The sequence below is a fragment of the Panthera onca genome, chromosome A1 (assembly GCF_046562875.1).
Source record: "Panthera onca isolate mPanOnc1 chromosome A1, mPanOnc1 haplotype 2, whole genome shotgun sequence".
Taxonomy (NCBI): Eukaryota; Metazoa; Chordata; class Mammalia; order Carnivora; family Felidae; genus Panthera; species Panthera onca.
The window spans coordinates 41,901,348-41,925,471 of record NC_138339.1 but is presented as its reverse complement, the minus strand read 5'-3'; the positions used below and the strand labels follow the sequence as shown (position 1 = coordinate 41,925,471).

Here is a 24,124-nt window from a genome sequence, read left to right as displayed (position 1 = left end):
CTCCCTCCGCCCTACGGTATCAGAATCTACATTTTAGTAAGATTCCCAAAGGGCTCGTTTGCATTTTAAGGTTTGGGAAAGTAGCAGTGTATGGTATTAAAACACACTTTAAGAGTTGAGAAGAGCTCACCTATGTGTTTAAAACGTTCTGTCTCACTTTTGCTGACTGTGCTTGTAAGTGTGTGGGTGACGTTTGTCTGCTTGTTTGCTTCAGCGCTATAGGAATGTGGTTCTGGGTAGGTTGGAAGCATCCAGACTTTATCATTAGGCAGAATTGTTGAAGACGGATGTGAGGTTGGTGCTGTGGTGTGTGTGTGTGTGTGTGTGTGTGTGTGTGTGTGTGTGTGTGTTTCTGGTTTATATTCTTTTATACGTTTTAAGTGATGAAGCTCCTGTTTGTGTATTCCCTGTCACACACGCCCGCACCCCCATATGTGAGAAAACTCATCTCTGCTTATTTCTAAGACTATTAGAAATAAGACCTTAGAGAAGTCAGCTGACATGTTCCTCACACAAAGGCCTGCTGCTTCGTGGTGCAAGGATGTAAGGAGTCGCTGACTTAGGACGAGCTTTACAAACAGGGACCTGTTGTACAATCACGGGTTGGTGGTGGTGATCGCTGCACCTGCAAAGAATAAAAAAAGGTCACCGCGGAGGATTTTCTCTGTAGCTCAGATGCTGTGTCTGTACTGCCCCCTGCTGGTTGAGGCCCTTCGGGACACAACGCGCTTGGCCATGACTTTTCTCCTCCTTGTCCTCTTCTCGCTGTGCCTTCTTCCGCTTATTTACGGCTCCCGAACGGGGTGGGGGTGGGGGGTGGGGGTGGTGTTGAAACTCCTATTTGTCACTAGTTCCAGGCCTGCTGCTTGCACAGGCCTCTTTTAGCCCAGATGCAAGTCTCCCCAGGAAGGACATCTGACCTGGGCTCGTTGGGCGGAAGGATTCCTGCTTCCCTTGCCCTTTGCTGAGTCCGATGATTGCAAAACCTGAGTGTCCCTGAAAGATAGCTGGACTGAGGAGAAATTCCTTTCCCTGGGAGCGGTGGGGAGTGTCCGTCCTGGGCTCGTGTCCTGACACACCATCCTATCCCAGCTTGTTCACTAGGGAACCTGATTTTCAAGCCTGAGCTTATTGGTGTTAGCACGTTCGCGGAAGCACACTGAATTGAAGGTCCCGGGGTTTGAGTTCTAATGCGGGCTTTGCCACGGGATTGCCTAAAAGGGTTGAAGAAATGATTTAGTCGTTATGGGCCTCAGTTTCTTTCTCTTTGAGGTGGGTTGGAGGAGAACAAGCAGGAATGGACTCCTGCGCTGCCAGCCTCCCAGGGTGGGGCTCCCGTCGCCCGCCCCTTGACCCCAGGCTGGCTGTGGGAGCCAAGAAATAGGAAACTGACACGTTGAAAGAGGATCAGCTGTCCCGGGTGAGGTCACAGCTGGCCACTGGTGACCTCTGCCGGGTCAGCAGGTCAGCAGCCCCGCCCCTCCCGAGCTGCGGCCGCCAGGTCCTCCCCTGACCCTTGGCAAGGGCACGATGCTCATCCGTGCAGAGGGAAGCCGGGAGAACACCTCGCCCGCCCGTGGCTTGGTAATCTGCTACCATGTGACAAGGGCTCTCCAGCCACAGACGCTGCTTCGCCTTTCCTGCCAGAGTGACGGGCACTAACCGAGTGGTAAGGACAGAGCCCTGGAGTCCCACTGCCCTGGCTCGAACCCCGGCTCTGCTGTGCCCTGTCGTCTGAGTGAGCTGGGGCACGTCATTCAGACTCTTGTTTCCTGGTCTTTAAACGGGGGTAATGTTAATATAGCTTTGGTGGAGTGCTAGGAGGACTCAGGGAAATTCTTTTTCTTTTCTCCCCTCCCTTTTGTTTTTTACTTTGTTGACAGGAAATTTATTCCAGAGATCCATATAATATAAAAAGAATTCTCGTCATGAAAGTATAAAATTTGAAATAAAGCATTAGTTATAAAAACCAAAGAGCCGGGCATCTTGATGTAGAGGGCGGAGTAGGAAGTGGGTAAAAGGTGAGTGCTCTTGGACTAGGGCTGTAGGTGAGTCTCCAGGAGGGGGCACATTGCCAGGTGGGTCTTTGTGAAAGCAGGACAAACTTTACTCTGAAAGTTCCCTAGGAGCTTGGATCTGGGTCTAGTTCATTCATTGCTCTATTCCTACTGCCTTGGAGAATGTCTAGCACAAAGTGGGTGTCATATATCTATCTATCTATAGATAGATAGATAGATAGATATATGACACCTACTTTATATATATATATATATATATATATATATATATATATATTTGTAAAAATTTCACTCTTCTTGTATTTTTCTTTTGTTCATTACTTTTGTTTCCAGCTTTATTGAGATGTAATTGACATATAACATTGTATTAGTTTTAGGTGCACAACATAATGATTTGTTACACGTGTATATTGCAAAATGATGACCATAATACGTTTCATTAACGTCCATCACCTCATGTAGTTACAAATTTTTTTTTCCATGATGAGAAGTTTTAAGATCTCCTTCCTTAGCAATTTTCGAATATACAATACAGTACTGTTAATTATATCACTATGCTATATGTCGCATGGCTGGGACTTATTTATCCTGTAACTGGAGGTTTGTACCTTTTGACCACTTTCCCCCATTTTGCTTACGCCCCACCTTCTACCCCTGGCCACCACCAATCTGTTCTCTGTTTCTATGAATTTGGGTTTTTTTTGGGGGTGCCACATATAGGTGACATCATTTGTCTTTCTCTAAGTGACTAATTTCACTTAGCATAATTATCCCACAAGGTCCATTCCTGTTGTTGCAAATGGCAGAATTTCCTCCTTTTTAAATGGCTGACTATTATTCCATTGGAAATGTATCTTTGAGGAGTGCCTGGGCAGCTCAGTCAGTTAAGTGTCTGACTCTTGCTTTTGGCTCAGGTCATGATGTTATGAATCGCGGGTTCGAGCCTCACATCGGGCTCTGTGCTGACAGTGCGGAGCCTCCTTGAGATTCTCTCTCGCGCTCCCTCTCTCTCTCTGCCCCTCCCCTCCTCCCACTCTCTCAAAATAAATAGGTAAACTTAAAAAAAATATATATATATATTTGTGTACATATATATATTTAAATATATATTTGCTAATACATAGATTAACAAAAACTAATAGCAAAAACTTACTGGAGATACATATATATATAAACATATATATATAATATTTATGTGCTATATATATGTGTGTGTGTATATATATATGTACATATATGTATATATATGTACATATATATATATGGGTATATGTAATCTGTAATATGGGTCTTTTCCTTATTCATCTGTAATATGTATATGGGTCTTTTCCTTATTCATATATGTAATATGGGTCTTTTCCTTATTCATCTGTCAGTAGACACTGAAGTTATTGTAAATAATGCTGCAATGAACATGCGGTACAGATATCTCTTTAAAGAGTGATTTCATTTACTTCAGGTAAAGACCCAGAAGTGGAATTGCTGGATCATTGTTGCTAGTAGTTCTGTTTTTAATTTGTTTACTTCTATTTTTAATTGAATTTGTTGACTTTCATACTCTTTTCCATCGTGGCTGTAGCAGTGTGCATTCCCACCAACAGTGCACAAGAGCTTCCTTGCCTATACACCCTTGCTGAGACTTGTTATCTCCGGTCTTTTCTCTAACAGCCATTCTAACAGGTGTAAGATACTGTCTCACTGTGGTTTTGATTGGCATTCATCTGATGATTAGCAATGTTGAACACCTTTTGATGTACCTGTTGGCCATCTGTCTGTCTTTGGAAAAATGTCTATTCAGTTCCTTAGCCGATTTTTTAGTCAAAGGGTTTGTGTTTTGCTACTGACTTGTGTGAGGTGTTTTTTTTTTTTTTTTAAATATTGTTTTGGATAATAACCCCTTATCAAATCTGTGATTTGCAAATATTTTCTTCCATTCCATAGTTGCCTTTTCATTTCGTTGATGGTGACTTTTTTCCCTCTGAGTGCATAATTAATGCTCAATACGTGTTTTTATTATTAATGCTCAGAACAGAGCATAGCACCTAGACCGAGTAGGTAGCCCAGAGATGTTTGATGAATATATGACAACTGCATGAATGAACTGGAAATGAGGAACCATGTTCTAGCTCCATTTCTGCCTCTGACTTCCTTTAACAACAAGTCTACCTGCTGACTCTACTGGCCTTCTCCAAACCTGCCTCTAATTTCCTATCTTAGCATTTTTCCAAGTGGCTTTTCCTCTGTCTGGAATGCTCTTCTCACTTATTTCTGCTGTCACAATTCTATCCTTCAAGATGCAAACGACATGCCCCCTGCTCTGTGAAGCTTTCTTTGTTTCCCCATCTGGTAGTGCTTCTCCCTTCCCATATTTCCAATATATTTCATTGTTGGTGGTTCCCAAATTTATATTTTCAGTCCAGATCTTTCTTATGAGCTCCAAACTGGTATATTCAAACGTCTACTCAGTACCTTCATTTGGATGTCTAATAGACTCAAATTTAATACATCCACCACCCCCCCACCCACACTGCTAAGTTAGCTCTACTTGCTGGCTCTCCCCTCTCAGTTAAAGGCAACTCGATCTTTCTAGGTGCTCAGGCCAAAACATTAGTCATCCCAATGCTTGCCTTTCTCTTACATCCTCCTCTTAGTCCATCTGGAAATCTTTTTAGATCTTCTTGGAACTATCCAGAATTAGAACACTTCTCACCACCTCCACTGTTACCACCATGGTCCAAGTCAGGGCCAATGGACTCCACCCCTGCCCTTCCCTCACACACAATCCATTTCTACAGAGCAGCCAGAGTGGTAAAATCTTGGTAAAATACAGGTCAGATCCTCAGTCTCCTGCTAAAAGTCCCGTGGTGGCTCCACATTTCACTTAGAGCAAAAGCCAACATTCTTGAAACACTCTATCAGGCTTTACAAAACCTCACACCTCTCTGACCTCATCTCCCACTGCTCTCTCGGTCCCGGACACTCTCATCTTGTCCCCCAGATTCACTCTTCAGCCTTTTCCATCCCTCTCTCTTCTCCGGGAGACTGGTCACGGGAATCTTCAAACCTTCTTCACAGTCTTTTGGCTTGTAGTTGGATCAGTCGATGGCAGGCGCTGGTTTGGGATGGGGGAGATGGGAGCTGAGAGAGACCGGGGTAGTTAGTCTTCTCTTTCCTTCCCTGCCAAGCCTGGTGGTGGCCATAACTGTTCTTTTACCAAAGACCACGTCTGTCAGTAATGCTCCTATAGCCAGCCTTCTCCAGGCTCTGGGAATGCTGTTCTCTGCTGACCCCTTCTGGCCAAGGAGTGCTATTGCTAATTCTCGGGGGCTTGACCTTGCTGGTTTACCTTACCTCTGTCCACAGCTTTGTAGTCTTTATACTCAACACTCTTCAGTGACTCCTTTGAAGATGCTCTCTGCTTCCTGCCTAATCTTGATTGATCCTTTCCCCGGGGCTCACTTTGTTCAAGCAACACTTTTATGATATTGTCATTTGTAAGAAAAAGATACATTTGTCATTTAGATGATCAAAATATATTTCTCATATATAGTTGGTCTTCATCCAGGGTTCAAACTCTTCAAACCCTTGGAATTCCCTAAATGTTGAGAGTGATAAAGGTGTCTCCTTTATGTTAATGAGGTGACTTTTGCAACTAACCTAAGGATGGGTTGCCAGGAGAACCAACTATGTGATTAGAGGGTTGAAACTTTCAGTCCTGTTACTGACCTCTGGGGAGGGCAGAGAACCTGGAGGCTGAATCAATTGCCAGTGGCCAATGGTTTAATCAATCATGACTGTGTAACGAAGCCTCCATAAAAATGCAAGCGAACAAGGTTTGGAGAGCTTCTGGGTTGCTGAACACCCGGAGATTTGGGGAGAAGGGTGCACCTGGAGAAGTCGTGGAAGCTCTGTGCCTTCCCCGCACCCTGGGGGCTCTGCACTGGCTCTTTCCTTTTCTTGGCAGGCCCTTCTTCTAGATGTCTATGGATCCCTCCTTCATGTCTTTAAGTCTTTGCTCAGTTGTCACCTTCTCAGTGATCATGTGTCTGTGTTCTGATAAAACTGCAGCCCTTCTACCCTGGCAATTACACTTTTTTTTTTTTTTTTTTTTTATAGTACGTATCATATAACTCATTATGGTATTTATTTATTTATTTGTGATTTTCACTATCTTTATCTTCTCACTAGATTATAAAATCCTTGAGGGCAAAGATTTCATCTGTTTTTTCACTGATAAATCTCCACTGCTAGAGTAATGCTTAGTATATAGTAGGTGGTAAGGGCCTGTTTGTTGAATGAGTCAATGTTTCCCACTTTGTTCTCAACAGATCCTAAGTGTATAACCCGAGTGCCTATGTCATTACTCCAACTGAAAAGTAAATCTCCAAGAGGAATAATTGACATTTATACCTGAGGTTGCAAGGCAAAGGCCCTTAGGTTGGACTTGGCCTACAGCCAAGTTTTTTTATACTAAGGTATTGGTCCACACAATGTTTCAAGTACTATTTTGATTTACCTTTCCAACATTAAAAAATGGAGGATATTTCACTTAAAGATGTGGGTTTCTGGTTACTAAGCCAAAACAGAAGTCCTGGTCAAATTTTACATCATGTTACTTACTCTGGAACAGCTGAGTAGGGCTTTTCCCCTTAGACTGGACATGTCCTCTCCTGTGCTTCAGGGCTGTACCTTTTTCTGTTGTTTCCCTGACACCCTCAAAAGCTGAGTGTCAGCCAGCCACCTCCACTTATCTAGTCACCTGCTTGGCTCTTGTGAACACAGAAGTTTGCAACTCCTAATGGTCAAGTATATACCAGGGAGGCATAAATGTTTGATGATGATGATATGCTAACGATGATGTAGAAATACAGATAGAATTTATACTTTTTCTATTCTTTTCTCTTGTAACTTCTCTTCATTTACTTGTTCTATCAGTGTTGATGTCTTCAAATATAATTGTGGACTTGTCTTTCCTTTTTTTTTTTAGTTACATCATGTTGCTTTATTTATTCTCCAATTCTGTTATTAAGTGCGTACATATTTATGGCTATGTGACTCGTGAAGAAGACCTGGAATATACCAGAGGAACTGAAGGACACTGAGGACGCGGTCTACCAACTTGTGGTCGATGACCTGAAAGACACTATCAGCCAACCTGACTTAATTGACATGTGTAGAACCTAATAACAAAATAAGCATTCTTTTCAAATACACATGGAACATTCACCAAAGTAATTCATATGCTGGCTCATGAAACTAATACCTGCAAATTTGTAAGGACTTAAATAATACAAAGCATGTTCTTTGATGACAATAGTGTTAAACTAGGATTGAATAAGAGAAAGATACAGCAAAAACTATAATTAGAAATTTAAAAACACATTTCTAAATAATCTGTGGATCAAAGAAGGAATCATGAAGGAAATTCTAATGTATTTTGAATTAAACAAATGGAAACACAACATATTCAAAAAATGTGTGATGCGCCTAAAGAAATGTTCAGAGGAAAATGTATAGAATTAATTACTTATAAAGAAGGAAAGTCTCCAACAATGATCTCAGCTACCACCTTAAGAAATTATAAAAGGAAAGCAAGTTAAACACAAAGGAAGCCGAAGGAAGGAAATATAGAGCAGAAATCAATGAAATAGAAAACAGGAAAATAATAGAGAAAAAGCTGTTGAGCCATAACTTACAAATTTATAGTCAGTCTGATCAAGGAAAAAGAGGAGAGAAGATACCGATTACCAATATCAGAATTGAAAGAAAAGACTTTACTATACATCTTACAGGAATTAAAAGATTATAAACAACTTTACACTAACATATTTGAGAATTTACACGGAATGGAAAAATTGCCTGAAAGACCCAAACTCCCAACGCTCACTCAAGAAGAAATAGTCTGATCAGGGCTACATGGTGGTGAATTTTTCCAAACACGTAAGGAAGAAATAATACCAGTTCTAGAGAAATGTTTCCAAAAAATGGTAAAGGGTAGAACATTTTCCAACTTACTTTATGAGGCCGATACTAACATGATACCAAAACCAGACAAAGACCAAGATTTCATGAAAAGTAATCTAAAGCCCAAATATACCTGATGGACATAGATACAAAAGCCCTCAGCAAAATGTTAGCAAATCAAATCCAGCAGTATATTAAAAAAGATAACACAAGTGGGGGATGCTAGGTTGGTTCGACACTTGAAAATCGATCAATGTAATTTACCATATCAGCAGACAAGCGAAGAACATAATTATTTTAATGATGCAGATGAAGCATTTTAGCAAAATTCAACATCCATTCATAATAAAATCTCTCAAGAAACTAGGAGCTACAAAATAGAGAAATCTGTTCATAATGTCCCATTGCCTGAAGTCTTACACCCTTTCTATTGTTCAGATCCCCTGTCACTCGAGCACTCTGCCAGCTTCCCAAGCCAGCATTCACTCGTTCATTCACTATCTGTCAGTATCTACTGTGTGGAAGGCACAGTAATAGGCACACAGTTATAGGCTCTGGGGGACACAGCTGTGAGCAAAATAATAAAAATTCTGTCCTCATAGAGCTCTCATTCTAACAGGTAATATCAGCTCCCCAGAGCTCCCTGCACTTTGCTCAGTGGCCTTTCACTCCCTCACACTAGTCCTATTCCCCTCCTGGCACAGGGCCTCTGGGAGACATGCCGGTCCCTCTTGAATTCTTTTCTCTCTCATCTTTGCCTATGTAACTTTTACTTATTTTTCAGATGGTAGCTGAAGAGTCCCTTCTATAGGGAAGCCTTCCTTGATTTCCCTGCCTACATGCCTCCTCATGTAAAAAAATGTTTATTTATTTATTGAGAGAGAGAGAGAGGAGAAGAGAGAGAGTGTGTAGGGGCAGAGAGAGAGGAAGAGAGAGAGAATTCCGAGCAGGCTCCGTGCTGTCAGCACAGAGTCTGACACGGGGCTCGATCTCATGACCCGTGAGATCCCGACCTGAGCCGAAACCAAGAGTCAGATGCTTACCGGACTGAGCCACCCAGGCACCACCCTCCTCTTTTATATGTACTTATTGTACTTCCCTTCCTCCCCGTCACAGCCCTTGTTGCATAATCATTTGTGGGACACTTTGGTTGACCTCTAAGTGACTGATGGATCATGGGTTCTGTGAAGGCATGGGCTCTGTTTTCACTCAACAGTGTCACTAGTTTCCAGTGCAGAGTAGGGGCTCATTCAGTGTTATATAAAAGAGTGAGTTTGTGCCTCCATCCAAGACTTGATTAAATTTTGGCCTGGAATGGACTGGCATGAGAACTGGACGAAGAACGTGCTCAAAAAACAGCATCCAAGATGGGGATAACAGGGAATCCTTGGGCACCATTGGTGAGAACGTAAATTGGTGCAGCCAGCATGGAAAACTGCGGAGGTTCCTCAGCATATTAAAAACAGAAATACTGTGGGGGCGCCTGGGTGGCTCAGTCGGTTAAGCGTCCGACTTTAGCTCAGGTCACAATCTCGCGGTCCGTGAGTTTGAGCCCCGCGTCAGGCTCTGGGCTGATGGCTCAGAGCCTGGAGCCTGCTTCCAATTCTGTGTCTCCCTCTCTCTCTGCCCCTCCCCCATTCATGCTCTGTCTCTCTCTGTCTCAAAAATAAATAAATGTTAAAAAAAATTTTTTTTTAAAAAACAGAAATACTGTGTATGGTCCAGTACTTCCACTGCTGGGTATTTACCCAAAGAAAATGAAAACACTAATTTGGAAAGAGAGACGCATCCCCATGTTTATTGCAGCATTAGTTACAATAGCCAAGATACAGAAGCAGCCCGTGTCCACTGATAGATGAATGGACAAAGATGGGGTATGTAAATGCAGCAGAATATTACTCAGCCATTAAAAAAGAACGAACTCTGGCCATTTGTGACAACACGAAAGGACCTCGAATGTATTATGCTAAGGGAAATAAGTCAGGCAGAGCAAGACAAATACCATATGATTTCATTTATGTGTGGAGTCTAAAAAATAAAGCCAATATGTACACACATACATACACACACATTAGAAACAGACTCATAAATACAGAGAACAAACTGGTGGTTCCGGGGGGGGGGAGGGGCAAAACAGGTGAAGGGAATTAAGAGGCACAAACTTCCAGCTCTAAAACGGGTAACTTAGAGGGACGAAAAGTACAGCACAGGAAATATAGTCTATAACATTGTAATAACTTTGTACGGTGACAGATGGTGACTACGCTTATCCTGGTGAGCACTGCATAATGTATAAAACTGTGGAATCACTACGCTGTATACCTGAAACGAATATGACATTATATGTCAACTATATGCCCATAAAAAAGAAAGAAAATAGCACCCGAGGAAGTATTACGTAATTTATTAGTGGCCTTGAAATTAGTCATCAATCTGTCTAACCTTATTTGGATTCAGTCCATAGTTTTTCCATCTCATTTGTGAGATCTCACGGGAGGCTTTTGAAGTTCAGCTCACTATGTCAACTGCATTCCTCTGCTCTGCTGACTATCCAAAACGCAAATGAGGTTTGTTTTGTGTAACTAGATTCTGTGCGTACTCCTAGCCTTCCCACATTTGGTCCTCCGTCCACTCATCTGTAAGGTGCTGGGCTCCATCAGGCGATTTCCCAGATTCCTCCTGACTTTAGGAGCAGGGGCTGGGGTTCTGCACGCACCCCCTGCCCCCCGATGAGGGGTTGGCTCCCTGATGCTGCTGGGGCCGAAGTGAGACGCTGCGCCCACAGCTCCGGTGTCGCCCAGATCGCTCAGGGAGGTGTTTGCAGAGAGAGGCCGGGTGGGGATCACTTGCTCATTGGCAGGCAAGTCCGTGAGGGCCAAGGCAGCCAGGGGGAAAACAAGCACAGCAGCCTTGATTCCTGGGATGCTCCCTGCCCTCCTCCCCCACCCTGGCCTCCCCCACAGGAACCAAACTGTGTATCTCAATCCTAGAATGTGAGGAATGTGCCAGAGCCTGCTAGGCATGGAGCAATCTGCAGAGAGGCAGGGAGGAGCTCTGCTCCCTGGTCAGAGGCCTGACAGAGCAAGGACTATGGGTCCTGAGGGCTGGGCTGCCCCTTCCACCCTCCCTGGGCCTCCTGCTGCAGCTGGATATCAAAGGCTGCTTTGTGCACTGAGCCGGCTTTCCGTCAGTCCAGTATTTGCTAGGAGGTTGGAGAAGGGGCGCTGTTAGGAAGGGCGCCCCTACCTAACCCCGCTCAGGCTGACGTCCCTTGATCTCTCAGCCCTGGAGGGATGGTGCAGACAGAGGCCTTTGTTTCTGCGTCCCAGGAAGCAGTCTGTCTATTGGCCCAGAGGAGTTTTACCGGTTTTTCAAAGAAATAACTGTTTCGGTTCATAGATATTCTCTATTTTTTCCCAGGCTAATTGAAATATAATTGACAGCGTCACCTGGGTGGCTCAGTAGGTTGAGCATCTGACTTCAGCTCAGGTTGTGATCTCACAGCTTGTGGGTTCGGGCCCCACGTCGGACTCTGTGCTCACAGCTCAGAGCCTAGAGCCTACTTCAGAGTCTGTGTCTCCCTCTCTCTCTGCCCCTCTCCCACTGTCTTCCCCCTCTCTCTCAAAAATAAAACATTAAAAAATATATATACTTGACATACAGCACTGTAGAAGTTTAACATGTACAACATAATGATCTGACTTGTGAAGTGATTATCAGAACGAATTTAAATTAAATGTAATGTCTATGTGTTTGTTCAGTTTCTATTTGATTCCTGCTCTTTCTTATCTCTACTATTTTCTTTCCTCCTTCTCCTTACTTGTTTAGTTTGCCTGCTTAGACGACCGAGTTGAGACTGTCTTCTCTTCTCATATAAGCATTTAATGTGATAAAGATCCCTTTAAGCACTGCTTTTCCTGCAACCCCCAGATTTTGATAGGTTGATTTCATTGCATTCAAACTATTTTTTAATTTCCCTTCTGATTTGTCCCTCATCCCTTGAGTTATTTAGGAGTGTTTTGTTTAATTTGCACATATCTGGGGATTTTCCAGGTATTTCTCTTTTATTGATTTCTAATTTAATTCCTTTGTGTTCAGAGAACATTCTTGGATGATTTTAATTTTTTGAATTTCTCAACATTTGTTTTTTCATCTCAGAATATGTTCTTCTTGGTGAGTGTTCCATATGCACTTGAAAAGATGGCCTATTCTGATGTGTTTTGGTGCACTCTTGTATAAATGTCAGTTGGGTCAAGTTGATTAAAATGTTATTCAAGATTTGTATCCTTACTGGTTTTTGGTGGTGGTGGTGGTTTTTTGTTTTGTTTTGTTTTGTCTTTTGTTTTGTTGTTGTCTTGTTTTGTTTTGGTTTTTTTGGTCTACCTGTTCTATTAATTACTGAGAGAGAACTGTTAAAATATCCTGCTAAAGGGCGCCTGGGTGGCTCAGTCAGTTGGGCATCCAACTTCGGCTCAGGTCATGATCTTGCAGTTGGTGGGTTCGAGCCCTGTGTCGGGCTCTGTGCTGACAGCTCTGAAACTGGAGCCTGCTTCAGATTCTGTGTCTCCCTCTCTCTTTGCCTCTCCCCTGCTTGAGCTGTCTCACTCTCTCAAAAATAAACTTGAAAAAATAAAAAAATAAAAATTAATAAAATATCCCACTCAAACAGTGGACATTATTATTTCTTTCAGATTTATTACTTATTGCTTCATGCATTTTAAGCTGTGTTGGTAAGTACATACACTTTGAAAAAGTTTTTTTTTAACATTTATTTTTGAGAGACAGAGTAGACAGAGCACGAGTGGGGGAGGAGCAGAGAGAGGGGAGGACACAGAATCTGAAGGAGGCTCCAGGCTCTGAGCTGTCAGCACAGAGCCCAACGTGGGGCTCGAATCCACAAACCGCGAGATCATGACCTGAGCCGAAGTTGGACACTCAAGTGACTGAGCCACCCAGGTACCCCCCCCCCTTTTTTTTTAAATTTTTTTTTAACATTTATTTTTGAGAGACAGAGTGAGACAGAGCATGAGTGGGGGAGGGGCAGAGGGCGGGTACATACACTTTTTAAAAAGAGATTTTATTTTTAAGTAATCTCTACACCCAATAGTGGCTTGAACTCACAAGCCCAAGATCAAGAGTTGCATGCCCCACTGACTGAGCCAACTAGGAGCCCTGGTGCATACTCTTTTAAGATTGTTAATATCTTTTAAATATGTTATCCTTTTTATTATTACAAAATGTTTCTATTTATCCCTGATCATGTTCCTCGTTCTGAAATTTGCTTTAATCAATATGAGGCATTTCTTTTGATTGGTGTTTGAATGGCATTTCTATTTTTATACTTTTATTTTTAACCTAGTTATATCTTTATATTTATACTTATATATTTAGTTCCCTTTATCCAATCTGGCAATCTTTAAGTGGAGAGTTTAGGCCATTTTCACTTAATGTAATTATTATTGGTTGGGCCTAAATTTACCATCTTGTTAACCTTTTTCTTGTTGCTATTGTTGTTGTTCCATTTGTCCTTTGTTCCATTTTCTTCTTTTCCTGTCTTCTTTTAGCTTGACTGTTTTTTTAATGATTGTATTGAATATTAGGTATGCATTTTAAAAATTTTAAAACACTCCTCATGTAGAATAGAATCATACGATTTCTGCTATCACACTGCCGCAGGATTAAGCTAGAAATCAATAACAGAAAGATAACTGGAAAATCCCAAAAGATGTGGAGATTAAACAGCACACTTTTAATTTTTTTAATGTTTATTTATTTTTGAGAGACAGGGCGTGTGTGAACAGAGGAGGGACAGGGGGTGGGGGTGGGGGTGGGGACAGAGGATCCAAAGCAGGCTCTGCACCGACAGCAGTGAGCCCAATGTGGGGCTTGAACTCATGAACTGTGAGATCATGACCTGAGCTGAAGTCGGACACTCAACCGATCGAGCCACCCAGGTGCCCTATAAATAGCACACTTTTAAATAACACATGGATTCTAGAAGAAATCTCAAGAGAAATTTAAAAGAAAATTTGGAACTCAATGAAATGGAAATCATAACTTATCAAAGTTTGTGGGGTGCAATGAAAGTAGTACTTAGAGGGAAATTTCTAGCATTGAATGCGTTTATTAAAAAAAAAGAAATATCTGAAATTGATAATCTATGTTTCCACCTTAGGAAACTAGAAAAAGAAGAGCAAATTAAATCCACAGTACATAGAAGAAAAGAAATAGTAATAATTAGAGCAAAAGCCAATGAAATTGAAAACGGGAAATCAATAGAGAAAAATCAATGAAACTCAAAACTGCTCTTTGAAAAGATGAATAAAATATATAAAAAATAAAATAGATGAAGAAAGAGGGAGGACACAAATCGCTGATATCAGAAACAAAGGAGGGGACATTATTATTAGAACCCACAGAAATTAAAGGATAATAAAGAAATAGTATGAACAATTCTATGCCCACAAATCTGACAATGTAGACAAAATGGACTAATTCCTTGAAATGAACAACCTGTCCAAAGTCACACAAGAAGAAATAGATGCTCTGAATAAGCCCTTATCTATTAAGGAAATTGAAGTGACAATTAATAAACTTCCAAAAAAGAAAGAACCAGACCCAGATGGGCTCCTGGGTGAATTCTACCAGATGTTTAAGTTAGAAATTATATCAATGCTCTAAAATCTCTTCTAGAGGATAGAAGCAGAGGGAATACTTCCTAATTCATTCTATGGGGCCAGTATTACTCTAATACCAAACCAAACATAAACATCACAAGAATAGAAAACTGCAATACCTCTTGTGACCATAGATGCAAAAGTCCTCAACAAAATATTAGCAAATTGAATCCAAAAAAGTATAAAAAAATTATATACTATGACCAAGTGGGATTTATCCAGATATGCAAGCAGGTTTAACATTGAAAATCAATTAATATAATCCATCCCATAGAAAAAAATCACATGATCATATCAATAGATGCAGAAAAAACATTTAATAAAATCTAACACCCATTCAAGATAAAAACTCTCAGTAAACTAAGAATAGAGGGGAACTGTCTCAACTTGATAAAGACTGTCTGCAAAAAACCTACAGGTAACACCATACTTAATTGTGAGAAACTCAAAACTTTCCCTCTAAGGTTAGGTACAAGGCAAGGATATCCCTACTCAGAACTCAGTTTCAGCATTGTACTAGAAGTCCTTGCTAACGCAGTATGGCAAGAAAAGGAAACCAAAGGTATACAGGTTGGGAAGAAAGACTTAAAACTATCATTGTTCACAAATGACATGATCATCTATGTATAGTAAGTAATCATAGCAAGTTTTCAAAATACAAGTTGGCACATAGACGTCAATTGCTTTTCTAAATACTAACAATGAACAAGTGGAATTTGAAATTAAAAACACAATACCATTTACATTAGCATTCACCAAAAGGAAATACTTACTAACAAAGTATGTACAAGATCTGTATTAGGAAATCTATTAAACTCTGATAAATGAAATGAAAGAACTACATATGGAGATATATTCATGTTCATGAGTGAGAAGACTCAATATTGTCAAGCTGTCTGTTCTCCCCAGCTTGATCTGTAGATTCAATGCAATCCCAATCAAACTCCCAGTAAGTTATTTTATGGATATTGGCAAAATGATTTTAAAATTTATATGGAGTGAGGCAAATGACTCCGAAGAGCCAACACAATATTGAAAGAGAAGAACAAAATTGGAGGACTAATGCTAGCTGAATTCAAGACTTGCTATAAAGCTGCAGTGATCAAGACAGTGTGGTATTAGAAAAGATAGGCAAATAGATTAATGGAGGAGAACAGAGAGCCCAGGAAATAGTCTCCCATAAATACAGTCAGCTGATCTTTGACAAAGGAACAAAAGCACAAGAATGCAGCCAAGACAGTCTTTTCAACAAATGGTGCTGGAATAACTGGACATCTGGGCCTGTGTCTGGTCTAGACACAGAACTTACATCCTTCACCATAATTAACTCAAAATGGAGCACAGACCTAAATGTAAAATGTGAAACGATAAAACTCCTACAAGATAACATAGGAGAAAACCTAGATGACCTTGGGAAGACATGATCCTTGGAAGAAATAATTGGCAAACTGGATTTCATTAAAATTAATACAAACAAGCACCTTGTGCTTCTGTGAAAGACAATGTCAAGAGAATGAGAAGACAAGCCACAGTTGGGGAGAAAACACTTATTTAAAAAATGTATCTGATAAAGGACTGGTGTCCAAAATAAGCAAAGAACTCTTAAAACTCAACAATAACAAAACTAACACCCCAATTAAAAAACAGACCAAAGACTTTAACAGACACCTCACTAAAGAAGATATGCAGAAGGAAAATAAGTATATGAACAGATGTTCCTCATCATTTGTCATTAGGGAAATGCACATTTATACCATGACATACATATTAGAATGCCCAAATTCTGGAATACTGACATCACCAAATGCTGGTGAAGATGTGAAGCAACAGGAACTCTCATTTATTGTTAGTGGAAATGCAAATGGTACAGACACCTTAGAAGACAGTTTGGTGGTTTCTTACAAAAGCAATATAGTCTTATCATAAGATCCAGTGATTGCACTCCTTGGTGTTAACTCTAAGGAGTTGAAAATTTATGTTCATGTAAAAAATTGGACATGGATATTTATTCCTAATTGCCAAAATTTGGAAGCAGCCAAGATGTCCTGCAATGGGTAAAAGGATAGATAAACTGTGGTTCATCCTGATAATGGAATATTATTCAATACTAAAAAGAAACAAGTTATCAAGCCACAGAAAGACATGGAGGAACCTTAAATGCATCTTGCTAAGTGGAAGAAGCCACTCTGAAAAGGCTGTATACTGTATGATTCCAACTATATGACACTCTGGAAAAAGAAAAACTATGGAAATAGTAAAAAGACCAGTGATTGTGGGGGAGGGGGTTGTGATGAATAAGCAGGGCATAGAGGATTTTTAAAGCAGTGAAAATATTCTGTATGATATTATAATGATGACTGTATGTCATTGTACATTGTCCAAAGCCATAGCATATCCAACAGCAAGAATGAATCCTATGACAAACTATGGACTTTGGGCGATTATGCTGTGTCAATGTGGATTCATCCTTGGTAAATATTGTACCAGTCATGTTAACAGGGGTGGCTATGCATGTGTGTGTTGGGGGGGGTGGCTAGTGGGTATGTAGGAAATCTCTGTATCTTCATCTCAATTTTGTTGTAATCCTCAAACTGTTCAAAGAAAGTTAAAAAAAGGTCAACAGAGCCTCAGGGACATGGGAGACAATATCAAAAGGTCTAACATTATAGACTCCCCACATAATTGGACTCCTCAAATGAAAGGGGGAGGGGGTAGAATAGGGCAGACATCTTCTCACAGGTACAAATTCAAGAAGCTGCGTAAGATAAATTAGAAGAAAACTACACCTAGTCACATCATAGTCCAAGTGTTGAAAACCAAAGGTAAAGAGAAAATGTTGAAAGAGCTAGGGAAAATGACACACGGCATACGGTGGAATATGACAGATTCTCTACCTCGACCAAACTTGAATCAAGTTCCTGAGTCTGACTAGGTCCCAGCCTTAGGCTCTGCCCTTGGTCCACTTAGCCCAGGTGTAACAAGAATCCTGCTGAGTCCGTTTAGCCACAGTTCCCTCTTAGTATCTGATCACCCTTGATATCTGATCAAATTCCTCACCTCCTACCCTCAATATCTTATCATCCTGGCTTGCCTTCAGCAAGAATTCTGTTGAGCAAGACTATCAAGAATCTTCATATTCCTGATGTTTTGTTTTAGCAATTTTCCATTTACTTCCCCTGTGCTGCTCCTTGGCTATAAATCTTCACTTCTTCTTGTATTTGGAGTTGAGCCTGATCTGTCTCCCCTACTGTAAAACCCCCACTACAGTAGTCCCTTCTCAAATAGAGTCTTTCTTAACATCTTTAACAAGTGTCATGAATGCTTTTTCTTTACAAAATATCAAGTCTAAAGACATTTGATTTCTCATCACAAACTATGGGGTCTAGAAGTCTGTAAAATAACACTCTAATTACTGGGGAGTGATTGATTGTCAGAGCTGACGAAAAAAAGTGAGACCTAACGAATGCTCTTCACAAGATGTACATTTTAAACATAAAGATAGCTTAAAAGCAAAGGGATTGGAAAATATATCACGTAAACTGCAAGCACATGAAGGCTGGAGTGGCTGTTGTACCCAAAAAGATATACAGTCATTAATGTGGGTGCTGAATAATAGATCCTTAAAATACACAAAGAAGCAATTGAGAGAATTTAAGGAAGAAATGAAAATTCTACAATCACAGTTGGAGATCTTAACACCCTCAGCAATTAAAAGAACAAAAATTCACACATACACAAAGTCAGTAAAAATAAAGATCATCCCAAAACGAATCATCTTGACATAACTGATATTTAGAGAACACCATATCCTATCACTATAGAACAGATATTTTTTTTCTCACGCACATGGTACATTGACTAAGACAGACTGAATTTGTGGAAGAATGACCTATGCTTGGGGCACCTGGGTGGCTCAGTCGGTTAAGCATCCGGCTTTGGCTCAGGTCATGATCTCACGGTTTGTGGGTTCGAGCCCCGCATCAGGCTCTGTGCTGACAGCTCGGAGCCTGGAGCCTGCTTCCAATTCTGTGTCTCCTTCTCTCTCTGCCCCTCCCCCACTTGTGCTCTGTTTCTCTCTATCAAAAATACATAAATGTAAAAAAAAATTTTTTAAAGGATGACCCATGCTCAAACTCATACTTCATCTGTATACCATCTAGACACCACAACCAAATACATCTTTGTAAGGACATTACTTTTGACTGTGACATGTACTCGTTTATAAATCCTTCATCACTCACCACTGCCTACAAGGTTAATTTCAATCTCTTCAGGCTGATGTACAACATGCAGCACAATCTGGCTGCCGTTCTCCGCCCCCCATCATCATGACTCATAATACTGCATTCCATATAATTTTTTTTGGCCATAGTTCATATGGACTCTGTATTATCTGCCAAACATACATTGAATGTTTGACTGCCAAGTCTTCATCTATTTCTTTCCCACTACTTTTTGTACCCTCCTTCACGTTTTTGCCTAGGATTGTCTACATCCTCCAAGGTTCAGCCTGCCTGAAGGGCGTTTGGGGACGATGTGAGAACATCATGTGTTTTCGTTAGTTTACCAGCTCTGTGACTTTGGACACATTAATTTCTCTTTCTATGCCTCAAATTTCTCATCTGTAAAATGAGTATAATATTAGTAGTTGCCTAATAGGATTGCCTAATAGAATTTAAATGAGCCAGTGCATGTAAGGCACTTATGATGGTGCTTGGCATGGTGTGTGTGTGTGTGTGTGTGTGTGTGTGATATCAATTTGTGCTAGTTCTTATTGTGGTGGTGATTATTGGTGGTGACTTCTGAGAGACAATTCAATTGGGTGGTGGGACAGGTGTCAGATTTTATAATTTTCTTATGGGCTTTTGCATCTGAGCCAGCGTTTCCTTAGTGCAATCTCCAAGTTGGCTGTTGCTGGAGAGTTTAGAAACATACCCGCAGCACCATTTGCAGAAATGGGGTGGATCTAACGAGGTCTAATTTCATCGGGACCTTTTTTGTGATGACATGGATTGTCTGCACTGGCACTCCAATATCTTATACCCTCTCCCTGAATTTCAAGAGGTCAGTACCGCTAAATTAATTTATCACATTTTAACTGGCTTAGCTGTAGGGGATACACTCTCACCATGGAGCACATCACCCCTGTATCGAAGTGGTGGTGGGAGAAATTCTCCTTGTTTCCATCGTGTCTTCTGTTGACCTCTCTACCTGGTCACCTATGGGACCCCATCACCAGAGACTGCACATTGGGTAGGGAAGGGGAAAGTGAGCCAGGAGACAGGGATAGATGGCAGAGGAGGAGAGAGGGGAACCGGCTCCTCACACCCCCACCAAAGCACTCTCTAGATCACAGACCTCCCTGAAACACATTAATGAGAGGAAACCCCCACAAACGATCTGGCCACAAGCAGCAGCCAGGATGTGGGGGTCCTGGGAAGCATCCTGCGCTATGCGGGTAGTCTGGCCACTGGGTGTCACTCTTAGTCTGTGTTTCTTTGGTGTCAAGTTTCTGGCATTTAGTGGTCCCCCTCCTCTTCCCACAGGCTCCCTCCCCGTGCTGGTGTGTTTCCCCTGGAAGGCTTTACTGACTGCATAGACAGTACACTGAGAGTGAAATCACCCCAGAAGTGGATTTCTGATCTGCCCATGGAGAAACGGCCTGTTTGTCACAGAAGCAATAAATAATTCTATAACAACAGTACCCAGGAAATGAGCTCTTAAAACATAGAAATAATTTCATTAATTTTTATCATCGATTACTGTTATTTCCTTCTATACATATTATTTGTGTTTATTTTGTCAATCTGTATTCTTATATTTTTACTTACTTTTTTCATCTTACCGAAATGAACATTTAGATGAAATGGAAATTAAACCCAGACAAAAGGATTGGGAGGAAAGACCTGAACACACAAAACCTGCAAAGAAATATAAATCATATTTTTAAAAAAACCTGTTATTTTTATCTACCTTCTTTAGAACTTGGTGTGCATTTTCAATCTGAAGATTCATGTCTTCCATTCTGGAATATTCCTCATCACTCTCCCTGTGAATACCATCTCTTTGAGCCTCTCCTGTGCAAGTTCTATCAGATTCCATCGGGCATCTCCTTCCATCTTCCATCTTGCTTGGTTAATTCTTTCATTTTCTGGTTTCTCCCTGCCACATTCTGAGTGATTTCTGCAGATCTGTGTTTGGGCTCACTAATTTTTTCCTCTGCTGTGCCGAATCTTTTATTTAATTTACCCAGTGAGTCCTTCTACGCAGTGCCTTTGTGTTTCGTTTCCAGGGCTTCGATTTTGTTATTTATCAAATCTGTCTGTACCTTTTCCCATAATACTCTATTGCTTCATTATGGTTCCTAATTTTAAAAATCTCTTAAATTACTTTGAATTGCCTATTCTTTCATTTCTAGCTCTATTATTTCCCATTCTTTCAATGCTGATTTAATGTCTGGTTGCAGCTGCCGGGTTTCTCTCTCAAGTTAACTTCCTTGTGTGATGAGTATCTCTCTGTGATCTACAGTTGACCCTTGAACAATGCAGGGGTTAGAAATGCTGACCCCGTGCACAGTTGGAAATCTGTGTGTAACTTTTGACTCCCCCAGAATTAATTACTAATGCCAACTGTTAATCAGAACTGTTACTAATAACATAAATAGGCATTAATGCATATTTTCTATGTTATATGTATTATATACTGTATTCTTCTAATCAAGTAAGCTGGAGAAAAGAAAATGTAATTAAGACAATCATCAAGAAGGAGAAATGGTGGCTCTAGGAATGAGCAGCGATTCAGCTGGCAGAGGGAGCATTGAGGAAGCATTTATGACCTTCTACAGTGAGGTGAAACAAATAGAAAAGACAGATTCAGTTCTAACATCCAAAAGTCAGATTAAAAGATCGACCTGTCCTGTTTCTTCCTACTTCCAATTTGAACCCATTTGAGGTTCTTCAGATCGATCCTGAAGTGACAGATGAAGGAATAAAAAAGACATTTTGACAGTTATCCATATTGGTGCATCCTGACAAAAATTAAGATGATGCTGATAGCACAAAAGGCTTTTGAAGCTGTGGACGAAGCTTACAAGTTGCTCCTGGATCAGGAGCAAAGGAAGAGGACCCTGGATATAAATCAAGCAGGAAAAGAATACATAGAACATACTGTGAGAGAGTGAAACAAGCAATTAAAGGAGAAATGAAACCTACAAATGTGGAGGAGGGGGATCCTGAGCTGTTCAAACAAACAGTGTATAAACAGACAGCCACACGCTTTGCTGAGCTGGAAATCGAAAGGCAAGAGAGAGAAGCGTGAGCGGTCGGGAGAGGTGCGTGAAAGGAAGTAACAGGGGGAGAAAAGATAGAAGCTGGAGAAAAAGCCAAGTGAGAAAGGGAGTGGCAGGAAACTTTGAGGAAAGTGAAGATGACCGTGTGGACAGCTGGCGAACCTTGCAAGCATATGCAAAGGGGATTAAAGAAAAGAAATACCGGGCTGCCCTGATTTTACTTTCAGTAAAAATGGAGCAGTGTGAACCACAGAATCTTTCCCCAACTGTCTCCCATCCTACTTTGAAAGACTCATTCTTTTTTCCCATTTCCATACCAACATAGAGTAGATTTGCTTTTTAGTCCACTTTGTTTTCAATCCAATTTAATATCAATCAGAGTAATTCCTTTGTACATTGAAATAAGGGGCTCGGGTGAAAAAGAAACCATCACCCCCTCCCCACCCCTAGACCCACCGGGATTGGAAGGTGTCACCACTGGTGTTGCCTTCTCTTCCCATAATCTTTAAGGTCATCTTTTGTATTTTACTGAATTGTGACGGTTAGAAACTTTGTGTATAGTTTGTGGAAATCATCCCATTAAACGTACTGAGTAAAAAAAAGAAACTCATAAGGAAGAGAAAATACATGGACAGTACTGTCCTGTATTTATCAAAAAAATCTGTGTGTAAGTGGACCCGCGCAGTTCAAACCCATGTTGTTCAAGGGCAAAGTACTCTGAACTACTCTTTAACATAAAAAAAAAAAAAAAAAAAAAAAAAGGCTTCTCATTAACCCTACACTGTGAAAGAGTAGTTTTGTGATTGTTTCTGTTATCTCCTTAGAGAATTAACATCCAGGGGCTAGTTTTTGTCACTAACTCCCCTGACTGGGATTCCTACAGACCTCAGGGTAAATTCAGATCCTGTATCTTCCTACAGAGCAGGCCTGGGTATTTGATTTTTCCACACAAGGCCTCAGATAGACACACAGCTTCTTTAGGGGGTCCTTGGAAGGTGGAAGGAAGTTTTCTAATTCCTTTTTGATGAAATAGCAACACTTTCAGACTTCAAGCTTTATGCACGGAGCGCCTTTCCAGCTCCCCCGCTTGACCTAGGTCCAAAGTCATCTTTAGTAAGGAGGAAGGGGAATTAGAAGGCCAGCCCCAGCTCCAAGGACTCATGTTCTCACTAACACCTCAGAGTCACCATGGCACCTGCTCTCATTTATTCACAGGGCTTTGATTTCCGTGCTTGTTTCTGGACCCTAAGGATTTGTCCTTATTATCTTTGTCATATTTTTATTCTACCTGAACCTTTAGTGATTCCGTTTATCTTCTGGTTTTCTTTCTTTCTTTCATCCCCATGGACCAATGTGGGTTATTTATCTAAGCCACCTCCTGCCATAAGCGAAGGCATGGAAGGTCAGTATCCTGGACATCATTTGATACAAGTGAGGAAGGTAAGCATAGGGTCTCATGTATTTTTCTGGTCCACGTGCAGAGTCATGGTCCAGACCAGTGCTGTGGTCCCCAACTGGGTAGCGGTCTGGGTTCTCTTTGTTAATCTTCACAGCTGCTGGGAGGTGAATTCACGCCAGAGTTACGGAATAGAGTATGATTACCATCTCTCCAGGGAAAGGGCTTGGTGACGTACGTGGGTCGTGCCGTCTGTGATGTGACTTCAGGAGGACGTTCGGCGTGCTTGCTCCCAGGCCAAGGAGCCCTACAAAGTAGGTGAGGGCTTTCCATGTGAGAGCTGAGCCCTCTGCGTCGTGGGCCCCACTCGGCATGGAAGTCCTCAGCTGTGCCCCGGCCTGACCTGGCAGCCCAGAAACCCAGGACCCAGCCGCCACCATTTTCAACCTCTGTCTCCTGATTTTCTTATCAGACTTTTTCAAACAGGGTCATGTGAGCTGTGGGGAAGGGTCATTTGCCGGGATACTGACACCTTCCTTGCTCTGAACCCTGCCCTCTACCCTGCTTTAAACAAGGAAGCTCTTCTTGTGCCCTGCTGTACAACAGCAGCCTCTCTGTGTGACCCTGGCAAGTACTTCAGTCTTGTGTACCTCAGTTTCTTCATCTGTAAAAAGGGAACAATAGCAGTGCTGCCTCACCGGATTGTTGTGAGGGTAAATAAGATTCATAAAGATTTTCTTTGTTGTTGATTATGGAGCTCCAAGTTACATTTCTTTTTAAA

At 41.2% G+C, this 24,124-nt stretch overlaps 1 long non-coding RNA gene and 1 pseudogene across 2 annotated transcripts; one reads left to right on the top strand and one right to left on the bottom strand.

Moving 5' to 3' along the window:
* Window positions 1–555: 555 nt before the first annotated feature.
* On the bottom strand, window positions 556–1,658 carry LOC132680826 (uncharacterized). The gene is made up of 2 exons (XR_009610727.3): window positions 921–1,658; window positions 556–625 (listed from the first exon to the last, which is right to left on the bottom strand). It is a non-coding gene; the product is annotated as an uncharacterized LOC132680826 (long non-coding RNA).
* On the top strand, window positions 1,600–23,024 carry LOC132680825 (dnaJ homolog subfamily C member 8 pseudogene; annotated as a pseudogene). Its single transcript, XR_013555107.2, has 2 exons — window positions 1,600–1,669; window positions 20,206–23,024. The product of XR_013555107.2 is annotated as a dnaJ homolog subfamily C member 8 pseudogene (transcript).
* The last annotated feature ends 1,100 nt before the right edge of the window (window positions 23,025–24,124 follow it).